Raw genomic sequence first — 13,889 nt, 5'->3', positions numbered from 1 at the left:
AGTCACACTGTTGGGATTCGTTGTCTGTGAGGAAATGGCTGTTGATTGGGTTCTTCAGTCACTTCCTAACTCATATAGTGAGTTCGTAAGAGAGTACTATATGATGAACCGCGACGTGACCCTTATAGATCTCACCTATATGCTTATTGCTGCTGAATCATCAATGGTTTGGCACAATAGAAAAGCAAAGTTGATTGGTGAATCTGCCTTCGAGACCTCTATGGATATAGACAATGGCAACAAAAGACATGCTATGATTGAAAAGATTGATCATAAGAGAAAGGCGATGTCTGAAGTAGTTCCATGTCCTGTTCCAAAAAGAGTGAATTTGCTTTTATTGCCAAGAGAAGGGGCATTGGAGACGAAGCTGCACTATTTACCTAAGAGATTTAAGAGATGGGAGAGTCGAAACGTATGGCTCTAATTTAGGTAAAATCCATTGACTAACTCTTTTAAGCTTCATTCTAGATTCTGAATACATAATGTGATATGATTACAATTGATGTTTTGAAGGATCGAAGAAAAGAAAAGAAGCTTAAGGGAAGAAGTGAGCAGAATCTAACCGTGAAGGAATGGATTTCGATCGTGTTTCTCGAAGATTAGATTCTTGAGCTACTACTTAGAGTTAGAATTAGATTGCTAAGAAAGATGTATTAGCATAAGTTTTTCAATGAGTTGCATTGTAAGGACAAATTTTTCCGCAATAAAATAAATTTTGATTTTAAATATTATTTATTTATCCTTACAATGACGTGTATGAAAAATTGATGTTAAAATTATTAGCAATAATGGATTTGTTTCTTATTGTGTTATGGAAAGTCAAGAATTTACCAAATAGGGAGAGTTTCTCATCGCCCAAGTTTCAATTGGACAGAAACTTGGAATCATGCAACTTGGTTGCACGATGAATGAGAAATTTCATATTTTGGAAATTAGACTAATTCATTGACAAAGTGTCAAGTGAAGGACTAGGAGATCAAGTACACAAAGTTGCGTGTTGATCAAAGTCCACCATAAGAGTAACAAAGACATTCGTAATGATTTACTAAAGGTTTAGTAAATATGATTAAGTGTAATTCTGAATTGATTGAAAATGTTTAAATCAATAGCAGAACGAATAAGAAGAGTCAAGTAGGCAGAAAGATAAAAGTTTCTCCATTATAAGAAGAAAGGAGAGTACCTTTTATGCTTTATGATAGGTCTTTATGATTAAGAACCATATCTTAATTGATCCTCTAAGTGAGTCTTAGTACAATTGGATGTCTAAGTAGAGGAATCAAGAATTGAAGAAATGCTTAAATCAAGAAGTCAATCATACTTCGTTCCAATAACAAGTCTTAAAGTTAAGATTGTGTCAATGAGTGAAAAGTATTAAAGGTTTATAACATTCATAAAATGTGGAAAGTTGTGATGTCTTGAATAAGACAAAGACCAACTTAGACCAATTTATGAAGTGTTTTGATAAAAGCTACACTAACTCTTGAATATTTGATTGTCAACAAATGTTTATTGACAAGAGAATCTTATATGTCAAGGAGTCGGTGGGAGTCTTAATGGTCTTGAAAGGTTTCAAGAACAAATCAAATAAACCTTATCGATCATCACTAGCACACGAGTTGAGGTTTACAACCTATCGTGTTGGGAATATTTTGATTCTGTGCTGTTCCAATTGAGTTAATTATGCATGTGAGTCCTATCAGTTCTCATTTTGAACGCATAAAAGGCAAGGCACCTTAATCAATGAAAGGTACATTGATAGGAAAAGGTGAGCTGCTTAACTACTTGGAAGACGTGGTGGGCAGTTGTGCTACCATAAGGCAAGAAATCAAGATTAAGAAAGTTTAGTCCATATGAGTTTGAATTTGTCGTAAACTTTGGTTTTAACAAATTCACATGGATAGGAACAAATACACCATTTAAATCTAAGTGTCATAAGATTTCCTCCTTCATGAAAATGATTGTGAGGAAATGCTTTCACTAAGAAAGATTTCTAAAAAGGATAGTGATTGTAAAATTGCATTCTCGAATTCGATCGTGGTTACGGTATCCCTTTCCATAATTTGAATTGTGAGGTTTGGCAATTAGTCTTAATTGTTAAGACACACATATGAACTATCGAAGGCAAAGGTGTACAAGTTCAAGAAGCCTTGATAAAAGATTATCAAAGCACTAAGTATTAGAAACATGGACTTAAGAAATTCAATAGGTATTGTCTTTCTGAAAGTTAAGATGTTTATGAATACATGTCAAAGCTAGTGGGAGCATAAGTGTTATGTTTTATAGTAATAATCATAATAGTGGGAGCATAAATGTGATGAGTGTATGATTATTATGGAAAGTTTTGCAAGTTGGCAATATTAATTATAGAAAACAAGAGTTATACCTTGCAAAGTCGTAAGGGTTGTATAGTTGTTTTGCTATAATTAAGGGATGAAATGTTATGCTTCGTTTCAAATATAAAGGATTAGGTTGAGAAATGTTAATAGATTTAGTCAAAGGTACATAGTGTGTTCTTAAAATTTCGATTATGATTACGGAATTCCTTTTCACAATTCGAATTTTAAGAACATAGCAAATAAAACATTGTGCATCGTGTCCCATACGCTTCGGGTATAGGATCGATTGCAAATGCTTTAATGTTTGACCATTCTTAAATTTTCCAAATGTCTAGCACATTTAGAGGGAAAAGGGACTAGAATTGGTTTTGACTAAAATAATTAAACAACTATCAAAGGACAATCCAAAGTTCGACGAGGATTGGTCGCTTGTGAGTAGTTGGAAGTATAGTATTGGAAAATATGGAAATGTTTCCATATTGGATGGACCATATCGACATTATTATGAATAGATAAGATTCTATTAAGAAATGAGTTTTCAAATGGAAAATATGGAAGCGTGTCCATATTGGGAATTGAATATTGAAAATCTATGTCTAGATTAGAAACTTTTATGCAAAAGGATGTTCAAAGGAATGTACTTTGAGAGAGAGACATCATATCTAAGGAATTGTATTGTAACAATCTCCGATAGAGGATTTGTAATATCATTGGCAATAGTCTTTGTGACTTTGGTGCGGTGACATTACGAAAGGATCATTGCATAAAGTGTTAGAATCCAGCATATTCTATAAGTAGCAAGAATTTTGATATTCTTTCACTTATGAAAAAGGATTCGGAGTTGTGAAATGAGAATGATTGGAAATGGTGTCCAATGTGATCTATTTCACAAAAGTAAGAACCATAGGTAAACATTGTGTGCATGCTAGGAGCATGGGACAAGTGTTGGAATTCAAGTAAGAAGTTGATTACCCGAAATGACAAATAGAGTAATCAATATGGTGATAAATAAAAGGCGTTTTATTTATACTCAAAGGTTTGAGGCCATATGGGATTAATATTATTCTTGTGTTTCACATTTGCATGTTTTGACTTCCAGAATAATTGAGTTTATTAAGAATAATCGAATTATTCGAACGGGCCACAGTCATTCATATGTTGGAAGTAGATATGAATGAAGACTGTCGTGAATTGGTGTGTGGATTGTCTAAAAGAGTATTAGACATAAGCAAATGTTTGCTCACTACTAGAAAACAGACCTTTAATGACGCGCTTTTTACGACACGCACTGATTAATGATACGCAAAAGGACGTGCCCTTAAAATGGTGTAATCTCTCCAAAAAATTTAAGGATTTACGTCACGCATTACTGCGTACCCTTAATTTAGTGTCTGAAAAAAAAATTAAAAACACGGAGGGCGCTTTATCTTAAACATGCGTCGTCTGTACCTGTCGCTTTATAATTTTAATGAAACGCGCAGGGGGAAACGAAATCTCCAAAATTTTGAAAACCCGCCTCATTTTTTCTATCTTATATCTATCTTACATCCTTTCAATCCACTCTCCCCTCTCTGATACTCTCTCCTCTAGATCTCCCTTCATTCTCTACCTCCCGTCTCTCTGTAAACCCTAAGCCGTCGCCACCTCCCTTCTCTCTAGCACGTGCTAGGGTTTTATTTTCTTCCAAGCTTCCACTTCTCTCATTTATTAAGAACCATAAACTTGTCAACTATTGGGATGAATCGTTCCTACAGTTCACGAACTACTCTTTTTCATCACTCTCTATTGATCCCATTGATGATGCCGCCTTAGCAGATTTGTCTACCGTCGTGATGGATGTTTCGCATCTGTTGGGGGGGAAAGCTGCGAGGAGTAGTTGGAGAGAGAAGACTCTGTAGTTTATTCTAGAGATTTTCGTAAAGAACCAATACTTATCTCTGGTCATGAAGAGGTTTGTATTTCTACTGTGATTAGCATTATTTACATGTATCATAGTTCTTCGATTTCATGTTTCCATTGTTGTTCCTTTTCGTACGATTCAAGTATACGATCTTACTGTGATGACATGACATGAATGATAATTTAAAAGGTGCTTTCATGAAGGATTGGAAGTCTTGTTTTGTTGGATGCAAGTTTAGCCTTTGGAAGAAGAAGAAGGTTGTTGCTTCATTTGGGTTACATAAAGAAGAAGGGACTGCTTCTGTTCTTCTGTCAATAGAGTCAGCTCACTACTTCCCTAGGAATGAGATCTATAAGGCAAGAGGGTAGGTAAGCACACTCTGAGATAAGCCATCAAAAACTCGGATTAAAAAGATGCATGATTCATTTCTTGCTTATAATTTGCATAAATTGAAATTGTAACAGTGTATCATCATGTTTCAGAGCAGGATGTGACATAATTATGACCACGAATCTCTTCTCAAATGTCCCTGTTGGGTACTTTTCTTAGGCAGATTATGATATAATGGCTCCTGTTCAACCAAAAACTGAAAAGGCATTGGCAGCTGCATTCATTTCAAATTGTGCAACTCTCCTCAGATTTCCCTGTTGCGGATTATTGGGTACCAGTTGCAGCTTTGCAGTATGCCATTAATGGGATTCACAACTTCATGGGACTGAATTGGTAAGGAAGGAATACACTTGTATGAAAGAAATATAAAATATCGGATAGGTGCTAATATTATGGTGTTACAAATTAAACAATGTTGTTATGTTATCCATTCATCTTCTAATAATAATTTACCTGATATGTTTTTGGCCACTTTTTAGTTACAAACCCAGTAGTGTTTATAATCTCCACAAGCCTGTCAAAATTTTCCTCACTTATCCCAATATGTTTAGCCAAATTGAATATTTCCTGTAAAATAAATAAATAAATAATACAATATTATTATTATTTATATTATATCAAGACAGCACAAGACTTTATCCTAGAAAGAAAAAGGTATGCTATAGTAGTATATACCTTTTCAGAGAAACAGTCTTTGTGTTGTTTCTCTGATTGCTTGTTGAGTGCACTTAATAATCGTTTTGCTTCTTTTGGATAGCTCATCCCACAACTCCTAGCAAAATCAACAACTCCATGCTCATCAACATACTTATCAAACGATGATTCCTTCAGAAAAACCAAAGCTCCATCTTCAATACCCTGTTGTAATTCTATTTATATTATTCACACCAACCTTCATATCTTGTCTAATAACTTCACATTCTTTTTCTTCTAATTAACTCTTATATTTCTATGAATCAATCATGTTTATGAAAAATTCAACATACATGTAAGGAAAAAAATTGAAAGTCACATGTTTGCTTGGCAGGGAATTTTTTTATTGATATCTTATATATATATATATATATATATATATATATATATATATATATATATATATATATATATATATGGTTTGAAGTAAACATTTTTGTTATATAAATAAACTTCAGCTGTTTAATTGCCCTATCAAAACAGATTTTGCTACTGTCTTGGCTGAATTGAAAAAAATCATCACATGACTTGGTAAGTATCACTGAGTGAAAATTGTTTGTTAGAATGCAAGGATAAAATGGTCATGTACTCTCACTGAGATGATTTAATTCAGTCTAGAAAAGAAACAAGCATTTTGTATGGAAATCTTTTGTCTACAGGACTTAATGGAGAAAATAAAAAGAAACATACTCTTAGTTTTATTAATTTGCTTTTTCAATTTCATATTAGAATTTTTATCTAAAAAATCAACTTCAATTATCAGGTATTTGCTAGGGTGGCTCCAGAGCAAAAAGAGTTGATAATGACAACTTTTAAATCATCCAGGAGAGTAACTTTGATGTGTGGTGATGGCACCAATGATGTTGGAGCTTTGAAACAGGTAAGGCAAGAAATAGAAATATACTTTTCTTTTGGGAAATTGACTGGAAATCTTACTAAAGATATACCATTTCTTTCTGTAAGCATCACCTTCAGCATTGATTAACACTCATGGTCCAAGACTCTTCCTGTTGAACATAATTATGGATCAATTCCAAATAGAAACCGTTTTTTTTTAGGATGCTCCTATTATCGAGTCTGGTGATGTGGAGAGTGCAAAATTTAAAGGTAATAGATTAGATCAATGACAATAATAATAATGATAATAATAATAATAATAATAATAATAATAATAATAATAATAATAATAATAATAATAATAATGATGATTCATTATTTTTTTCAGCATTGCGGAGAGTTATATCTAAGTACAGTGCATTTTCTCTCCCTCCAGTTCCTAAGAATAATGAGAAGACAGGATATGGTCGAATTTAGTTAGAAAAATCATCATCCTTATTTGATATACTGGACACTAATGTGCACATTAAAGCTATTGAATCTGATAATCCAATTTCAATGGAGGATTTAGGCCAGGTATTTATGATCATTTTAAAGAATAATTTTCTCATTTTAAAACATTCAACATCAATGTCTCATTTTCAGATGTTTGGATTCTTATTATACACCTCTGAATATGTAGCAAACGGAAAGGGGAACACTTTGTCCATACCAAAGGTAAAGATAAAGTGCACATCACATAACATGAAATGCACATTCCTTAATGCCATTGAAGTTGTAGTAATTTACAAAAATGCCACCGTGTGGTTTTCAATCATTGATATTTATATAGTGTTGTGTTTCTCATTCTTAATTTCAGGTGCATGATAGAGCCTAAGTGTATGTTACATGTCTTTCTAAAAACAAGAAAGAAAGACCACAATATGTTGTAACAATCAATCGATGGTCAAATAAGCATGTTAATATTCCCAACACTGAGTGTGCTTCCACTACTAAATTGTTAATTCTGGATTTCTGGTAAATCAGTTCACTTTACATACTACTAATTATTTTTTTTTCAATAATATGTTAACACCTTTTGTTTGTTAATGTTCTAGGTTGAAAACATGGGTCGTTTGAATTATGGACAAATCTTGTTTGATAGCAAGGTAAAAGGCAAAAAAAAAAAAACAACATAGACCAATTTAAGACATTTATACCCTTTGGTTTCTTAAACTAATGTATGCCATTGTCTTTTATAGGGCATACTATCCCCTGTTTACTTAGATGGGAAACCTCTACTCAAGTGGAAAATGCTCCCAATTCCTCTCAGCAATCTAAACGAACCCAAAAAAATAAATCCCATTTTTGACAAGCCATATTCCAATTTCATTAAAGCTTCAACTCGCAAAACCCTAAAAAGCAGCTTGCGTATGTGCAACTTGTAACACAACCTAAGCCCAAAGTTAAACACTAGCCCAATAACAAGACTCTATGTTGTTGTTTTGCATGAGTGGATTTAAAAGAACCGAGTTTTTATACTAGCCTAACAATTTTATTTATTTATTTAATTATTTATTTTTTTCATTTTTTTGGGTGTTTTTCAATCTTTCGGCCCCCAGTGTAACCTGTATGTTCCAGCTCCAGTTCTTCAATGTGGGAAGAATGTCTTGGTATGATTCTACCTTTTGTGTTAATCTCTAGAATAAAATATTATAAACTTAAATCAGTTTTGTTTCAACATAATCGCTTTCTTTATGTATTTGCTCTCTTTTGCGTCAAGTTTGTGTAGCACTGATTTTGGCACATGTAGAGATATATGTAATATGTGTTCTCTCTCTCTCTCTCTCTCTCTCTCTCTCTCTCTCTTTCTCTCTCTCTCTCTCTCTTAGTAGTTAACCCTGGTTAGTTATTGATGGATGTTCCAGGTGGGGGCAGATGTGCCTGCGCAAAGCTTTAAGATGTTTCTGGTTGATCGCATGTTTTTGAGGATAGGTGCAAAAGACCATATTATGGCAGGCCACAATACATTTCTAACCGAGCTGCTGGAAACCGCATCTATGCTGTCTCTCTGTGTGTGTTGGGTTTGTGAGTGATATAAAATTGGATATGTTGTGTAGTCATCAGAAACATGTAGATCAGTTGTGGCATTAGATGAACTTGTACAAGGGACAGCAACATCAAATGGACAAGCCATAGCGTACGCTTTCACTTTCACTTTCATGTGTTGTTGTTGTATTTAAATATTTTATTTGGTAACAGGTTGCAGTTCCCTCAAGAAAGTCAGGCTAAGTTACACTACTGTTTATAAAATACATTATTTGAATCCAAAATCATGATTTAAAAAAATCGTCTCGCAGGTTGAATTGGAGAGATTACGTCTCATCTGTGAAAGAATCATCAGACGTGAGAAATTGAAGGTAAAGCCACATTGTTTGCTGCTTATACATACACACATACACTATAATGAATGATGAGATTGTGCATCAGTTGTGTAAACATGCTGTTTCACAGGTATTTACCATTTCAACTTATTACTTTTGACTTCAAGGGTGTTGATGTTCTCACAGGTTCATACTTCTAACATTTATATTTATATTTGTTATGCAACATGAAAGTATTGGTTTAATAAAGTCTATTTCTTATTATATTAAAAGAATTTGTGGTGTACTATAATAGATGACAAGGATGTTGGACATTCTAGAAATGGTATTCAGTTCAAAGGATAGTACAATCATAGATGAAGATAACGATAGAATCATTGCTAAGGGAGAAGAGGCAACTACAGAACTTGATGCCAAGATGAAAAAATTCACATAAGATGCAATCAAGTTCAAAATGGACGACAGTATGTACATTTAATTTTTATGCATCATCATTTTTACTTTATTTATTGAATTCTAACTTCTAATGGATTACATATGCAGCTGCTGATTTGTACGATTTTAATGATGACAAGGTAAGTTGTTCTCTTTTCTTATGATTATGTAGTATTACTATGTTGTGTCATGGTCATAAATTCTTGATGACTGTGTTTTAATTCATGAAGCACCGAAGAAAGCGCTCAGGTATATATATGTATATATATATATATATATATATATATATATATATATATATAGCTTAAAACTGTAGAATGTGTTCAATAGTGAATCTCATAGGGACAAAATGGTAAATCTGTAGGTGGTTCAATCAATGTCATTTATTAATATTTGGAATTACAGCCTTTGTATGTTTGGATAAAACCTTCTGATTTTGTTGACTTTTTAACTTTGTTTTTGGTTTCATTTAGTAATAAAGTATCAAATATCAACAGTTATGTGGTAGTAATCCTTCCGAGGGGGGTGTTTGTTGGGCTGGTTCTTTCAACGTCATTAACAACAGTGGTAAGTAAAATCTTGGAAGCTTCTTTCAGTGTCATTAACAACAGTGGTAAGTAAAATCTTACTATTATGAAACTTTTTTGCTTAAACCTACCTTATTGACCTGTAGCTGATTACACATTAATTTTATTATGCATGTTTTAAAGTTTTTGATGGAAAAGAATAGTGTTAATGCTCTTCATAGAAAAGTATGTTGGTATTTTAGGAAATTTGGCTAATAATTTAGTTAATTATATAAAAATTGTTAAATGTAACATTTGTCTACTATTGGAATGATTATTTGTATGACATTAACTTTTGTGCAACGTATTGTATTTTTTGTATATGGTATTTTATTTTCTATTATGAGACATGAAATGCAAATTTAATTTGAAAATCAGTAAATCTATAAATAATTTAAAAAAAAAATTAAAATTACGATACGCAAAAATGGGCGTCATCTTCATTTATCACATGGCCTTTCTTGACAGGGGCTTCCTTGATACGCATTGCGTGTCATAAACACGCGCGTCGTAGGGTTACGACACGCAGATGCGTGTCGTCCTCCTTTATGACAGGGCCTTCCTTGATACGCATTGCGTATCATAACCGCGCGTCGTAAATGCGCGTCGTCTATAGACGACGCGCAAAAGCGCGTCGTCTCTCTTTATGACAGGGCCTTCCTTGACACGCATTTGTGCGTCGTCTGAGCATTTTACGACGCGCAATGAGCGTCGTAAAAGGCTGTTTTTCTAGTAGTGGCTGCAACGTTCATGAGTGCTTATGAATATGATTTGAGCATTGGATTAAACCCACGCTCACTTGGATCACTTCATGAATTGTATTACGAGTGATTGGTGAGACAATAACATCTTATATTCTTGAAACCGAGATGTGTGAGTTGTATCTTGCTAATCGGTTGCACATTGATAATATGTAAACGCACTAGTAACTTGGTGTTATAAAACATATTGTTGTGTGTAATTCGGTGGGTGAGTGCAAGCGAACATTGTATCAAAGTTTATCAGTTCCTTTTATCCAAAGAAGGATAAAAGCGATATCTTTGGGCCCCTCGATGGTTTAGTGATGACAAACGTAAATGCTCGGCTGGGCTAGGGCTAATTTGATTTGTTCAATTAGTCTGTCGTCATAAATCAGAAATCGAGAAGTAGTACAAAGAGAATGATTTAGAATCATATCTCATATGATATCTAGAATGGAGGAATATATGATCCCTTATCTAAGGACACGCGTATCTGATATGATCAGAGTTGACAGCAGCTTTGGAAAGCTACGATTGCAGATCAGGATCCGAAGTCATACGCAGAATAGTTGTTAGACTTATCCAAGTGGGAGACTGTTGGATTAGTGTCTAAGTCCATAACTATTTTGGTATGTACTTGACCCGATGGTGCATGGTCCTTTTGGGTTGCCTTCACCAAAGCAACTTGATTGGAGAAATAAATAAAGAGAGAGAGGTTATTATGATTTATTAATATGTTATAAGAATAATATATTAAAGGAGAAATCATATTTGTTTAATTAATATTGGTCAATAATTAATTAGGAATTAATTTTGTGATCAAGTGTAATAATTAAACTAGAGGGGCTGATTTGTAATTATGTGATAGTTACAAAATAAGGTAAGGATTATCTTAAATATAGGGTGAACGAATTTGAGGTGATAAGGCCTTAGAATTCGACTATGATAAGGATTCAAGGATTATCTTATGGGTTGCTTTGTGGATAAGCAACTAGATAAGGATAATGACTGAAACTCTATCTCTACACCTATATAAACACCCCTTGGCTCATGAATTCGTGTATCCCTTCCCAAGAGGTCCTAGAGATGAATTCTCATACCTCTCCTCTCTCTTTATACCTTTTCCATTTGCTCTTGGTGTTTGTAAGCCATTAAAGGAGTGACACTTGTGACTCTAGGCATTCCAAAGTCAATTCAAGGAGGAATTAGGATTGTTATTACTCTATAACAATCAAGGTATGTTCTTAAACCCATTCATATGTTAATATCGATTTCATATACTAGAATTAGGGTTTATTGTCTTGGATTCAAAGCATGTACAACAGAGAAACCTAGATCCAAGCATTAGGATTTGTATGAGCACATAGGATGTCTTATGACCAAAACCCATCATATATATGACAATATATATATATATATATATATATATATATATATATATATATATATATATATATATCAAATAATTATGAGATCATAAATATAATTATCAAATATATATATATATATATAAATATAAATATATATATATATATATATATATATATATATATATATATATAAAGGATTAAAAGATAAAAGATAAAAGCTTAGGGTTAATGCATTAGTGAGTTGGTTATTTATCAAAAAGCCTTGATTAAATTTGGCATATCCCTAGTACCTATAATCATTAATATTGTGAGAGCTAGGAAGTTATGTATAGATCTATACGGGGCCACGACAACCCCAGATGTGATTGCTAGTTACAATTCCGACAGGATACCTTCCATATAAGTTAGTATTCGATGTCCGATGAAGCGTCGTGATCAGGGGTACATGTATGGTTGTAGTGTCGACTAATGCGAATCACTCTAATACATTAAAATTTATCTTAGGGCTTAGATTTACAATAGGGACGCCTGGTATGGTAATTAAAATACATTAGGATCGTTAGAAATCCTTAACAGATAATAAATTAGGGTTAACGAAATATAATCCTAATTAAATTTTGTTAGGATCGTTAGATATCCTGAAAAAGATAGTAATTTAATATTAAAAAAAGATACCCTAAAAGATAAAAGATAGAAGTCTAGGTTAATAAATAATAGATATTTTCAAAAAAAGAAAAGTACTCTTAAAGGAATTCAAGGAATTAAAAAACAATAATTTGTACACTCACTAGCATTATGTTGACTTTTAAAATCCATATATTATTAGGTTAATAGGATTGACACTCTTTATAGCATTACACTGCTTCGTGTTTCCACTAAAGGTCGGGCAGGGGTTGTGACACTAGGAAGAAGTGAAATGATTTCTACTCTACTTAAAAGGAACAACTACGCTTTCCTTATGTTTCAGAAGAAAAGGGTAGTCTCAGAGCGGTTTCTTGATGCAAATTTAAGAGGATGTGCGGATTCAGTCAAGAGCGCAATAGGTTATGTGTTCATGCTAGGAGGTACATCAATCCGTTGAATGTCAAGGTTACAAAATAGTGTTTCTCTTTCAACCACAGAAGCAGAATACATGGATCTTGCATAGGCAGCTAAAGAACTCATATGGTTGAAGAGTTTCTTGTAAGAACTTGGAATGAAGCATGAGGATTGTATACTGCATTGTGACAATCAAAGTGGAGTTTACCTAACAAAGAATCCAATGTTTCACAGTAGAATGAAACACATTCAAACGAGGTACCATTTCACTCGAGAGTTAACTAATAAAGGAACTCTAAACATGAAGAAAATCCTTAAAAACAAAGAATCCAGATGATATGCTCACCAAGGTGGTTACCACTGAGAAGTTGAAGCTTTGCTTGGCATCAACTGACCTTCTAGAAGTTTGAAGAGAATGCTTTGGCAAAAGAGAGAGTGGAAATATTTTCTAAAGGAAGGATGAAAATTGAATAGTATATAAACTTAATCAAGCCTTCAAGTGGGAGATTGTTGGGATATGAAGACCTGATCAAATACAAGCGAGCGTTAAGAATCACAAGCGAGTATCAGGAATCATGAGTGGGTATCAGGATCACAAGTGAGAATCAGGGATCACAAGTAAGCATCAGGGATCACAAGTGAACATCAGGATCAAAAGTAAGCATCAGGAATCACGAGTGCACATCAAGATCATGAGTAGGCACCATGGACCACAAGTGAGTATCATGGACCACAAGTGAGCATCATGGGTGCTCACATGTTGAAGATGCTCAATGAGGATGCTCATCAGCTGAAGATTCTCAAGGAGGATGCTCATTAATTGTTTATGCTCATCGGTGATGCTCATCGAAGATGCTGATGGACGATGGCATTTTGTTATTAGGCTAAAATTAGGGCATTCTCTTTCTAGTCTAATTATGGATGGGCTTGGCACATCCAAATTAGGGTTTCCATGTTGACATATAAATAGGTTCATATCCCTATGATTTTTTGTCTCTAGTTTAGTTTTAAGCCAGAGCTAAAAGTGAGATAAAACGTTAAGTGTTTGTAATAGTTCCTGAAAGTTAATTATATATATTCTCTCTCTCTCTCTCTCTCTCACTCGCTCTCTCTCTCTCTCTCTCTCTCTCGTTCTTCTGTGGACATAGGTCACCTTGACCGAACCACGTTAAATATTGTGTTCAATTTTTATTTAAGTTATTTAGAAGTTTTATCCCACAA

This window comes from Lactuca saligna, chromosome 3 (genome assembly GCF_052625555.1).
Source record: "Lactuca saligna cultivar CGN05327 chromosome 3, ASM5262555v1, whole genome shotgun sequence".
NCBI lineage: Eukaryota > Viridiplantae > Streptophyta > Magnoliopsida > Asterales > Asteraceae > Lactuca > Lactuca saligna.
Note: the sequence above shows the minus strand (reverse complement) of the source record.